This window comes from Nycticebus coucang, chromosome 9 (genome assembly GCF_027406575.1).
Source record: "Nycticebus coucang isolate mNycCou1 chromosome 9, mNycCou1.pri, whole genome shotgun sequence".
Lineage (NCBI taxonomy): Eukaryota > Metazoa > Chordata > Mammalia > Primates > Lorisidae > Nycticebus > Nycticebus coucang.
The window spans coordinates 50,037,238-50,049,707 of record NC_069788.1 but is presented as its reverse complement, the minus strand read 5'-3'; positions in this window follow the sequence as shown (position 1 = coordinate 50,049,707).

Sequence of the window (12,470 nt, the reverse complement as noted above, 5' to 3'; positions counted from 1 at the left end):
GCCTATAATCCTAGCACTCTGGGAGACTGAGGTGAGTGATCATTTGAGCTCAGGAGTTGGAGACCAGCCTGAGCAAGAGGAAGTTCCAGCTACTAGGGAGGCTGAGGCAAGAATATCCCTTAAGCCCAAGTGTTTGAGGTTGCTATGAGCTATGACACCACAGCACTCTACCAAGGCTACAAAGTGAGACTCTCTCTCTCAAAAAATAATAATAAACCAGCATATTGCTATCCTCAACTACAGCTGAAACATCTGGAAAACAATGCCAGTCTAGTAACTTTCCCTTGACCAGCGTTGGGCCTATGGTTACCTTTCTGGCTTCACTTTCATTATCTGTAAAATGGGCAGAAAACTATTTGATCTGTTTGCCCCCACGTACTATTGAGAAACAAATACAATCATGGAAAAATGTTTTGAGAATGTAAAAATTCCATATGAAGGGTGAGGCCTGTGGCTCCGTGAGTAGGGCACCAGCCCCATATATCGAGGGTGGTGGGTTCAAACCCGGCCCTGGCCAAACTGCAACAAAAAAAATAGCCAGGCATTGTGGCGGGTGCTTGTAGTCCCAGCTACTTGGGAAGCTGAGGCAGGAGAATCGCCTAAGCCCAGGAGTTGGAGGTTGCTGTGAGCTGTGTGATGCCACAGCACTCTACCGAGGGCGATAAAGTAAGACTCTGCCTCTACAAAAAAAAAAAAAAAAAATTCCATATGAACACAAATTGAGTGGGATTCAAAAGTCAATATGTTATACCACCAAGCCATTATATGTGTGATTAATCAATGGATTACTATTCTAGTAAGGATAAATGCTATACAACTTTGGCAGGTAATTTTGGTGTGTCATCAACCTATTCCTTGGCATTCCCTGAATTTCTGGCATCCTTGTCTTCCCTGCACTGTCTAACCACAGAGCAATAATTCAGTTTGACCATTAGATGGCACTAGTTACCAGGCCACCTTAGGTCCCTTCCCAACTTTAGCATTTCTTAGGAGCAAATGCTTTCTCTTGTTTGTCTTGTAATTTTTTTTTTCTCTTAAATCATTACAAAGTCCATGTGATCACTGTGAAAATATATCAAGCACTGTATGAAACAGAAAGTAGATTCCCTATTTCTGGTAAGCCTTGAGGCAGTTTCCTAGCCCTGACTTGAATACAATATTGTACTGCCCTGGTTAACCCCTTAGGCAGAAAGCTGTGTTCAGCTAGTTAAAATTTTTGCAATGTGTCAAGGCCACTCCAGAAAGATAACCACACCGTGCCTACATCTACTCCCACCTACCTGTAGAAATATACAGCTCCACATTCAACTCCATTCTCACAAGCTTTAAGGCCCCAGATCCCTTATAGATTACTAACTCTTTGCAAAGTCCTCCTCCTTCTCTGAGGGAATAGCAGTACACACTAACAGAGATGGTTCAACTTTTGGTGTTAGTAACTCAGTAACCAAATCAACAGTTTCAAGAAACCTATTAGATTCAGCTCCTGTAGCTCAGCGGCTAGGGGACCAGCAACACACACTGGAGCTTGCAGGTTCGAATCCAGCCTGGCGTGCCAAACAACAATGACGACTACAACCGAAAAATAGCCGGGTGTTATAGCAGGTGCCTGTAGTCCCAGATACTTGGGAGGCTGAGGCAAGAGAATTGCTTAACCCCAAGAGTTTGAGGTTGCTGTGAGCTGTGACGCCATGGCACTGTACCAAGGGCAACATAGTGAGACTCTGTCGAAAGAAAGAAAGGAAAGGAAAGAAGAAAGCAAGAAAGAAACTTACAGGCAGGCCAGGAGCAGTGGCTCATGCCTGTAATCCTAACAGTCTGATAGGCCTGTAGGCCGGGCAGGCAGATTGCTTGAGCTCAGGAGTTCAAGATCAACCTGAGCAAAAGCGAGACCCTATCTCTACTAAAATAGGAAAACTAGTCAGGCACGGAGGCTGGTATCTGTAGTCCCAGCTACTCAGGAGGCTTAGGCAGAAAGATCACTTGAATCCAAGAGAATTTGAGATTGCTGTGAACCTATAACACCCTGGCACTTTACCCAGCAGGACAGAATAAGACTGTCTCAAAAAACAAACAAAAAAAAAACTTATAGTCAAATATACAAATATATTGACATAATAGGGATGTTTTTTCTTCCAAAGACTTTTTCTGAGGTACAACTATAACTCCATATATCTTCTTTATCCTGTGACTTCTCAATATCAACCATTCAGAATGCTGCTAAGAACCAAGGACAAAAGGGAGCCAAATTGCTCCAGTTTATCAACATGGCTGTCATGAAGTTCATTAAACAAGGAAAGCTAGGTTTGATTCAACTTGATTGTGTTCAATCACACAAAAAAATCTTGACCTCAGTTTCCTCCCCTGACACTAGGAGGTTCCTTGAGCAGCCCCAGGGCAAGGTGTTGCAGGCCCAGGAGCACCAGGTTTCCCTTCACATTCCAGAGATGGGCACCCACAGGTGGGAAAAAACCACCATTCTCCTCTTCTGGACCAAGTGGGAAGATGACACAGGGAGAGGGAATTGGTTCCTGCTCTCTGAGAGCCTTGAAAGCGATGGAAGTAGGGCGGCGCCTGTGGCTCAGTGAGCAGGGCGCAGGCCCCATATACCGAGGATGACGGGTTCAAACCCAGCCCCGGCCAAACTGCAACAAAAAAATAGCCGGGCGTTGTGACGGGTGCCTGTAGTCCCAGCTGCTCGGGAGGCTGACGCAGGAGAATCGCCTAAGCCCAGGAGTTGGAGGTTGCTGTGAGCTGTGTGAGGCCATGGCACTCTACCGAGGGCGATAAAGTGAAACTCTGTCTCTACAAAAAAAAAAAAATATTTGGGCGTTGTGGCTGGCGCCTGTAATCCCAGCTGCTCCGGAGGCTGAGGCCGGAGAATCGCGGAAGCCCAAGAGCTAGAGGTTGCTGTGAGTCCTGTGACATCATGGCACTCTACTGAAGGCGGTAAAGTGAGACTCTGTCTCTACAAAAAGAAAGAAAAGAAAGCCATGGAAGTAGATATGGGATCTAACAATAAGAGAAGAGAGTGAAGACAAGTGGAGAGGAGGTGCTACCTCTAGCTACCTCACTTTCTGCCTGGCAGAAAAGCAACTAAAAGCTGCTTTATCATGTGTCAGCCCTGCCTCTCAAATTAAATCCCCTGAAGTTCCTCATCAGCACACAAAGTCCTTAATCAAGAATTCAAGATCAAAAATCAAAAATACTAATCTCCTAGATAACAAATTGGTGTGATCCAGATCAAGTAAAAGTGTAAATATCGACCCAGAGGGGTTAAAATACAAAAAGCGCCTGAGGGTGTAACCACAGCCTGAAAGGTAGTAGAGTACAAAGGCTAGAGATCTCAAGGTTGGGGTTCTCATTGTCACTCATTCTTTCAATATACTTATTCTATTATGTATCCCTCACTGTTCTATGCCCAGGAGGGTACTGAGAAAACAAGACAAAGTCCCACCCTCATGGGCTAACTAACATTCTGTGGCCAGGTTCTGCACGAGAAGTATTATGTTTGGGGGAAGAGACAGACACGGGCCTAAGCACTTTATGCACCGCATCGCATTTAATCCTCACATCAACACCATAACAACCCATTTACAGTTAAAGAAATTGAGGTTTCTTTACGCTCTCTGCTCAGGGTCACAGGTCTTCCTGCAGGACAGTAAACTGGAGTCTGACGTGTTGGTCAGTCAACAAGAAAAGGGGGGTGGACAGAATCTGGAACGTGTATCTGAATACTCTAAGCTTCTGTATATCCGTATTTTGGAATGAGGATATTACGAGTCCTGAAAGAGCTCTAGAAATCTAGATATTCCGGACCACATAATTATCTCTCCATATAGTTTTCTCTGCTACAAGATATTTAAAAAAAAAAAAGGCTGCGAAGCTGTGTTTTCCAGGCTTCAAGATTTTTGGCGAAATGATAGATGCCCAGTTCCAAAATGGCCACCACTGCTTTTTCCTGGTGTAGGAGAGACTGTATAATGACAGAAGGGCCATCACCAGATGAGCGCTCCCAGGGACTGAGTCAAGAACCAAATTAGCCACTTAGGTCTTCCTCCTCCTGAGCTATTGGCCAAGCAACATCATAGCCTTTACATCTCTTTAGGCTGGACTAAAGCAGAGAAACGAAACTGGCTACAGAGGAAAAGCAGGTAACAAAAGGCAGCGGGTCTGAAGCCACAGAGCAAGTAAGGCTTTGCCTGTAGAAACTGGGAGTCATTGCGCGGCTCGGACCGACGCACCGCACTTTGACCCATTTGTAATTACCGCTGCCTTCTCCGCCCCCAAAGTCTGCTGGCAACCAATTCTCGGTGGTGAAGCCATAGACGTCAGCTGTTGCGGGGCAGATTGAGAATGCCTCTTGGTCCTTCCAAGCAAGATCCTGCACAGGGGGCTACGGAAAGCGACCAGACTAGGGAAATAGGAAGAAGGCAAGAAGAAGTGGTAAAAGACAGGAAAATGTATATTTATGTACCATCCTACAGCTAGGGGAAAAAAACGTTAGGCTAATCCAACTAAAACCGTTTTATGCTGGTTTGGACATCCAGGAATGGGGAGCTTACTCCTGTAGTCGTTCTCCCCACGGTTGGACAGCTTTGGAAGGAACAATCTCCTTCATACTGAGCTGAAATCTGCCTTTGAGATCTTGCACCCAACTGTTCTACCCCATGAGGACCTACAGAACAGCCTAATGCCTCTTCCACAAGACGACCGATAGCATTTTGGTTAACATACTACCACTCTAGTTTCCACCCCTGTGGCTCAAGCCGCTAAGGCACCAGCCACATACACCTGAGCTGGCGAGTTGGAATCCAGCCTGGGCCCGCCAAACAATGACGGCTGCAACCAAAAAATAGCCGGGCGTTGTGGCAGGCGCCTGTGGTCCCAGCTACTTGGGAGGCAGAGGCAGGAGAATCGCTTGAGCCCAGGAGTTGGAGGTTGCTGTGAGCTGTGATGTCACAGCACTCTACCCAGGGTGACAGCTTGAGGCTCTGTCTCAAAAAAAAAAAAAAAAAAACATATTACCACTCTAGAACATGTCTTTTTCTTGGGGCCCACCCAAAGAGACATGGAGTTATATATGCTTTTTATGAGGCTCTAGGCTCAAAACTAGCCTTAGTTACATACAACTTACATGGCAGTTAATGCTAAATCAATACAAATCCATCATTTCTGGGCATGGGAGAGCTTAAGTACCTGACCCACATGACTCATAAGAAACTGGCTGCTGGGTGGCACCTGTGGCTCAAGGAGTAGGGCGCCAGCCCCATATGCTGAGGGTGGTGGGTTCAAACCCAGCCCCGGCAAAAAAAAAAAAAGAAAGAAAAGAAAAAAAAGAAACTGGCTGCTTGTCTGTTTTTTGAGACACAGTCTCACTATGTCACCATCGGTAGAGTTCTGTGGCATCACAGCTCACAGCAACCTCAAACTCTTGGGCTTAAGCGATTCTCTTGCCTCAGACTCTCAAGTACCAGGGACTACAGGTGCCTGCCACAACACCCGGCTATTCTTTTGTTGTAGTTGTCATTGTTGTTTAGCAGGCCCACGCCGGGTTCGAACCTGCCAACACCGGTTTATGTGGCCGGCACTCTAAGCACTGAGCTACGGGCGCCAAGCCGGATGCTTGTCTTTTTAAAAAATAAAATAATTGATGAATCTCGAAACAATAATAAGGAAGACACAACATGCAAAAGTTGATAAAATTTAAACCATTGGCAGACTATCATTAGTTTCTTGTTCTCTACATTTTTCTATACAGTAGAACCTCTGTAATTTGACCACCTAAGTGGCTGCAACAAATTAGTCAACATAAAGCGGGGGTCAGCCTAAAGAAATAGACCTGTACTGACACGTACTTGTGGTATGTGTCCCATCCACGAAAATTAGGTCAACTTAAGGAAGTGGTCAATGTAGTTAAGTGGTCAACTGTGGAGCTTCTACTGTATTTTTTGTCTAATTTTCCACACTGTATGTGTTACTTATATAAATACACTAGTATAAAAGAGCAAACCCTGGTTTCACTGCAACACACCTATTCACACATGCTGCAAATACTCACTTCCTGGGTAGCTGCATCAGATTGATTCAGATCAGTGTTCTCATTTCTCCGGCAGACCTATGAAACATCTGCCTAAATGGCTATAAGTTAGACATTTTATAGTCTGACAGTCATTAAGTTTCGTTGTAATATTCAGACCAACTTAAACACAGAAATATGAAAATAGGACCATAAAAATAGAAAAGAAAATATCCAATTTCTAATGATATTTATGGCACTGGCTGGGTGCAATGGCTGACACCTATAATCCTAGCACTTTGGGAAGCCTAGGCAGGCAGATCACTTGGAGCCAGGAGTTTGAGACCGATAGTGAGACCCACCTCTACAAAGTGAAAGAAAAATTAGCTGGACGTGGTGGCTTTTGCCTGTAGCTCCAGCTACTTAGAAGGCTGAGACAAAAGATAGCTTGAGCCCAGGAATTCAAGGTTGTAGTGAGTTATGGTGATGCCACTGCACTCTAGAGACCCTGTCTCAAAAATAAATAAAGCTACTTACTTGTATGGCATTGGTGGGAGTTCCAGAAGACCCTGCTTATAAGAGCTAATGACTGCACTCACGGAATGCTTACTGTGTACCATTCACAGCTTAGACTAAAGATTATCAGCTCAGTTCATTCATGGAATGCTCCTGAAAATTCTAATGAAGTGGATGATATTATTCCCCCATTTACTGACCAGAAAGCTGAAATACAGTATGTACACTTATACAAAATACACACTTTTGTGCAGGACAATTTATCAGTATTTATTTATTAAGAGACAAAGTCTCTCTCTCTTGCTCTGACTAGAGTGCAGAGGTGTCGTCATAGCTCCCTATAATCTCAAACTCCCGGATTCAAACAATCCTCCTGCCTCCACCTCTTTATTAGTGGGACTGCAGGTGTGCACCACCACACTCAGCTAATTTTTTTTTTTGTTTTTGGCCAGGGCTAGGTTTGAACCCGCCACCTCCGGCATATGGGACCAGCGCCCTACTTCTTGAGCCATAGGCACCACCCTACACTCAGCTAATTTTTAAAAAAACATATTGGGCTCAACACCCATAGCACACTGGTTACGGTGCCAGCCACATACACCAAGGGTGGTGGGTTGGAACTGGCCTGAGCCAGCAAAACAATGACAACTGCAACAAAAAATAGCCAGGTGTGTGGCGGGCGCCTGTAGTCCCAGCTACTTGGGAGGCTGAAACAAGAGAATTGCTTAAGCCCAAGAGTTTGAGGTTGCTGTGAGCTATGATGCCACAGCACTCTACCAAGGGCAACATAGTGAGACTCTGTCTAAAAAAAAAAAGTGTAGGCTGGCCACAATGGCTCACACCTGTCATCCTAGCACTCTGGGAAAGACAGGTGGGTTGCTTGAACTCAGGAATTGGAGATCAGCCTGAGCAAGAGCAAGACCCTTTCTCTACTAAAAATAGAAAAATTAGCTAGGCATGTGGTAGTCACCTGTAGTCCTAGCTGCTCTGGAAGCTGAGGCAGGAAGATCACTTGAGCCCAAGAGTTTGAGATTGCTATGAGCTATGATGACACCTGGCACCCAACACCAGGGTTACAGAGTAAGACTCTGTCTCAAAAAAAAAAATTTTTTATAGAGATTCGCTCTGTTGCCGAAGATGGTCTCAAACTCCTGACCTCAAATGATCCTCCCAAAGTTCTAGAATTACAAAACATAATATTTACAAAAATTACAAAAGAACATGCTATCTGAATCAACAACTCCACCATTATAGAAAGCAGAGTAAACTTCTTGGACATGTGACTAGAACAGTCATACAGGGCCCCATGCTTAGACTGGGATAGTGTGTTTGGGTTTTAATGTTCTGTGGTCCCTATCTTGAATTTTTTTTTTTTTTGAGACAAATTCTCACTATGTCACCCTCAGTAGAAGGCCGTGGGGGTCACAGATCACAGCAACCTCAAACTCTTGGGCTTAAGCAATTATCTTGCCTCAGCCTCCCGAGTAACTGGGACTATAGGCACCCACCACAACACCCAGCTATTTTTTGGTTGCAATTGTCATCGAAGTTTAGCAGGCCCAGGCCAGGTTCAAACCCACCAGCCTGGGTGTACGTGGCCAGTGCTGTAACCACTGAGCTACAGGCACCACCCCTATCTTGAAATTTTTAATAATTTTATCTCTCAGTTTGAAAGTGAAGTCTGATGGGACAACACAGCATGTGCTGGGGACTTGGAACCTGGACTCAAGCTTCATCCTGCTCTCCACATTGTCCAGCCTGGCCAGGACTGGTTTTTAGCTGCCTGCTCCTCTACCTGGGTGCTGCCTCCCTCCCAGCATGGGCCTGGCCACAGGGGAGGGAAAAAGGGATGATGCTCACTCACCTATGCTGCCAAGTGGAAGGCAAGGTCCTAGGCATTTGAATTCTGCACTTCCTCTAAATATTCTCTGCCTGAAGGAGTGTGATTTTAAATAGAAAAACAAAAATAAAACCCACATGATCGGTGGATAGTGAAAACACAGAAGAAAAGGAAAAGCTTTTTTGCTGCCTTTTAATAAAGGTCCCCCATAGCTTTATTTTGCAGTGGGCCCTCAAATTATATATCTAGCCCTAGGAGACTGATATTCATTGTCATACTATATGTAATGAAAAGGTTGAAAATGATGACCTGACATTCAATGATTGGTACCCTTAGGTAACATATAACCGGAATATAGCAGCAATATAACTGAAATACAACCTTCATGAAGGTAAGAACCTTGTCTTTCTTGCTGGAATTTTTATAATTAGAGTCTAATATAAAGTGTGACACATACATAGCACTTGCTGTTAAATATTTATTTTTTTTATAGACCATGTGAAAGTTTTAGTTTTTAAAAATTGAAATTTGTGAGAATATGTTATTAGAGCACATTTCTTTCTCCTTTGATCCACATTACACGGGTTTACATTTGCAGATGTAAAAGGCAAATGTAAGCATGCTTTCCTTTTCTTAAATTTATTTTTTATTTGTATATATTCATGGGATGCAAGCGCAAGTTTTATACATTGTTATGTTGCATCCTGGTAAAGTCAGGGCCTTCAGTGCATCCATCACTGGAGCAAAAAACATTGTGGCCAGCAAGCAACCTCCCATCGTGTCCCTCTTAAATATTTACTAATTTAAATTAATTGAATACAGTCTTGCTTCTACCTAATATAAAGAGATATTTTAAAAATTCAAACAGCCTAAATATCTTGAGAAACTAGTTAAAAACGTATAATATGCTCATGCAATAAGACATTTTGGAGCTATAAAATAAGAACGGTTTTTAGGTTCTGATAAAGAAAGATCTCCAAGATAAATTGTTACAGGGGCGGCGGCGAAGGGATGTGTAACCGCTATCTTTAGTCCTTATAGCCAGTGACTTTCTCCTGGAGCGCCCTCTGGTGGCACATGCTCGTGAAAGGAAGGATTGAGAGAAAATAGAGATTGGCTTTGGACCCCTGGAAGGTTTTCAAGGTATACAAGAATCAATTTTTTAAAGTACAAGAGAGCATAGTATGTATTAATGTGGAATTATGCATTACCGTGAGAAAAGCATAAGTGTGTCTATCATAATTTGTGATAATAGACAAATAGTGTAAAAGTATGTATTTTATACCTTAGCAAGAAAATCTTACACAGAGCTGTTACTAGGTAACTATGTAAGTAAGCTACCATTTATTGATGTTTACTATTTCACATGTGGACAGCATATTAATAACCTATACATTCATTATATTCAGAGTGTGTCATTTTACATACATGACTGTGTATATGACTTTTTTTGTTGCAGCTATCATTGTTGCTTAGCTGAACTGGGTCGGGTTCAAATATGCCACCCTGGGTGAATGTGGCCAGCTGTAACCACCGAGCCCCAGCTATTTTTTGGTTGCAGTTGTCATTGTTGTTTAGCAGGCCTGGGCCGGGCTCGAGCCCGCCAGCCTCGATGTATGTAGCTGGCACCCTACTCACTGACCTATGGGCACCGAGCCTAGGCTCAAAGCCATTCTCTTGCCTCAGCCTCCCTGGTAGCGGGGACCACAGGTACCCACCACAGAGGCTGGCTATTTTTTAGAGACAGGGTCTCACTCAAACTCCTGAGCTCAGGCAATCCACCCACCTTGGCCTCCCAGAGTGCTAGGATTATAGGCATGAGCCACCATGCCCAGCCCATCGATCACCTCTTGAACACATTCTCATCACACTCCATGCCCTGCAAAAACGATGCTTCTACAGCCCATATTTCTGTACATGGCAACATTGCCAGCTTCATTTACCTGATGACTCTCTCCCCTTCCTCTGTATTATGTCACTTTTGCCCAAAGACCATGTCATCCAAGGGACTGCTCACCACAGCTCCAGGAATCCAGCCCTTTTAGGAGACTTGAGATGGCTGAAAGCATGGAGGTGAATAAAGAGAGCTCATCAGGGTGGCACCTGTGGCTCGAAGGAGTAGGGCGCTAGCCCCATACACCAGAGGTGGTGGGTTCAAGCCCAGCCCTGGCCAAAAACTGCAAAAAAAAGCCAGAAAATTTCTCCAAAAAAAAAGAAAAGAGAGAGAGACCTCATCAGAGGCTGTATAGTATGGTGGTTACAAGTACCAATTCTGGGGCTAGGAAGCCTGGCTTAAAATCCCAGCTGCTCTACTCCCTCATGGTATGACTTTGAATAAGTTACCTTACTTCTTTTGTACCTCTATTTCCTTATCTGTAAAATAAGGTATTAATATTTTAACATTTGTTTTGCTGTTGGGAGAATTAAATGAGCTAATGTAAGTAAACTACTTTGAACAGTGGCACATGGAACTTCCTGGTAAGGTGGCTGGGTTTTGTTTTTTGGTTTTATTTTTTGTTTGTTTTCTAGAGATGTACATTTCTCAAAGTGGCTTTGATTGGCTAGTTCCTGACCCTCTTTGCTCCTGGTCCCTCCACCCTGTACCTATCCAACTTTTGACAGTTAGCCTAGACAATTACAAGCACCCTACCATCCCCAAACCCAGAAAGCATCTTGTGTATAACTCTCCTTCCTCGATGGATGTGCATTATGGAGGAAGAACATCCCAGAATATTTTAGGTTCTGAAAGGAGGGAGTCTCTACTTGAGAAAAATCCAGGGATCCTCAGCAGCCCCTTTTCTCATGGGATTAATCCATCTGACCTTAACTCTCAACAACGTAACTCCAGAATAGCCAAATCTGCTGGTGCCCAAACTCTAGGTGCCTTGCAGGGAGAAAGAATAAGCAAGTCCCAGATTCAGCTGACCGGAATCTGTCCTTCCAGCCCCCACACTCGTCTCAGACAAAAGCAGAAATGTATGTCTCAGTTGTGCTTCTACCCCTTGCTGCCCAATATAATTTTTTTGTGATGATGGGAAGAAATGCTCTATGTTTGCTCTGTCCATGGCAGTAACCAGTAGCTATAGTGCTATTGAGCATTTAAGATATGGCTAGTGCTGTCAAGGAACTGAATTTTTTTTTTTCTTTTGAGACAGAGTCTCACTATGTCATCCTCAGTAGAGTGCCGTGGTGTCACAGCTCACAGCAAACTCAAACTCTTGGGCTTACGTGATTCTCTTGCCTCAGCCTCCAAAGTAGCTGAGACTACAGGCACCCACCACAAAGCCCAGCTATTTTGGGTTGCAGTTGTCATTGTTGTTTAGCAGGCCCAGGCCGAGTTCGAACCCACCAGCTGCAGTGTATGTGGCCAGCGCCCTACTCACTGAGCTATGTATGGGTGCCAAGCCAGGAACTGAATTTTTTATTTGTCTTTATTTTAATTTAAATGGCCACTTGCGGCAAGTGATTTCTACATTAGACAACATGGCTGTGAATTGTCCATTCTGAACTTCTTTTCTTAATTGATGAGGCATCCTTGCTTTAAGACTGGGAAATATATTTTTGAAACTTGATGCCAAATTGTTCTCATCCTTACAGTTCTCAGCTGAGTCCAGGGATAAGAAATAAGGTCCTCTTTCCATTCCAAATCTTGCTTTCCCCTTTGACGCTGAGGAAATTGGAGAGCAATGCCCAGGCTAGGGGATGTGTCCTGCATGTTGGCTCTGTCCCTGCTGCCTGTGCAGACTGACAGTTGCTGCCCTCGGAAATATTCCTTCTTCCAGAGCTGCTTCTCTGAGCATGAGCCGATATACAACTCATGATTTTCCTAAATGTATTTTTGAGGGGTAAGAAGCTAACTAAGCCCAAGCAACCCACCACATATCAAAACATACAGAAGGGAGTTTGGATTTGCAGTAGGAGAAAGGGAGGTTAGACATCAGGAAGAATGGTTTGGTAATGACAGTTGTGAGACAATAGAAATAGGAAACCGAGTCTAAAACTTTTTTTTTCTTTCTTTCTTTCAAACTGATCCCTCTCTCTTTGCTAGTTTCAGGGAGTGAAACCTTACAGATTCCATGAACAAACCTCTTCCTAGGG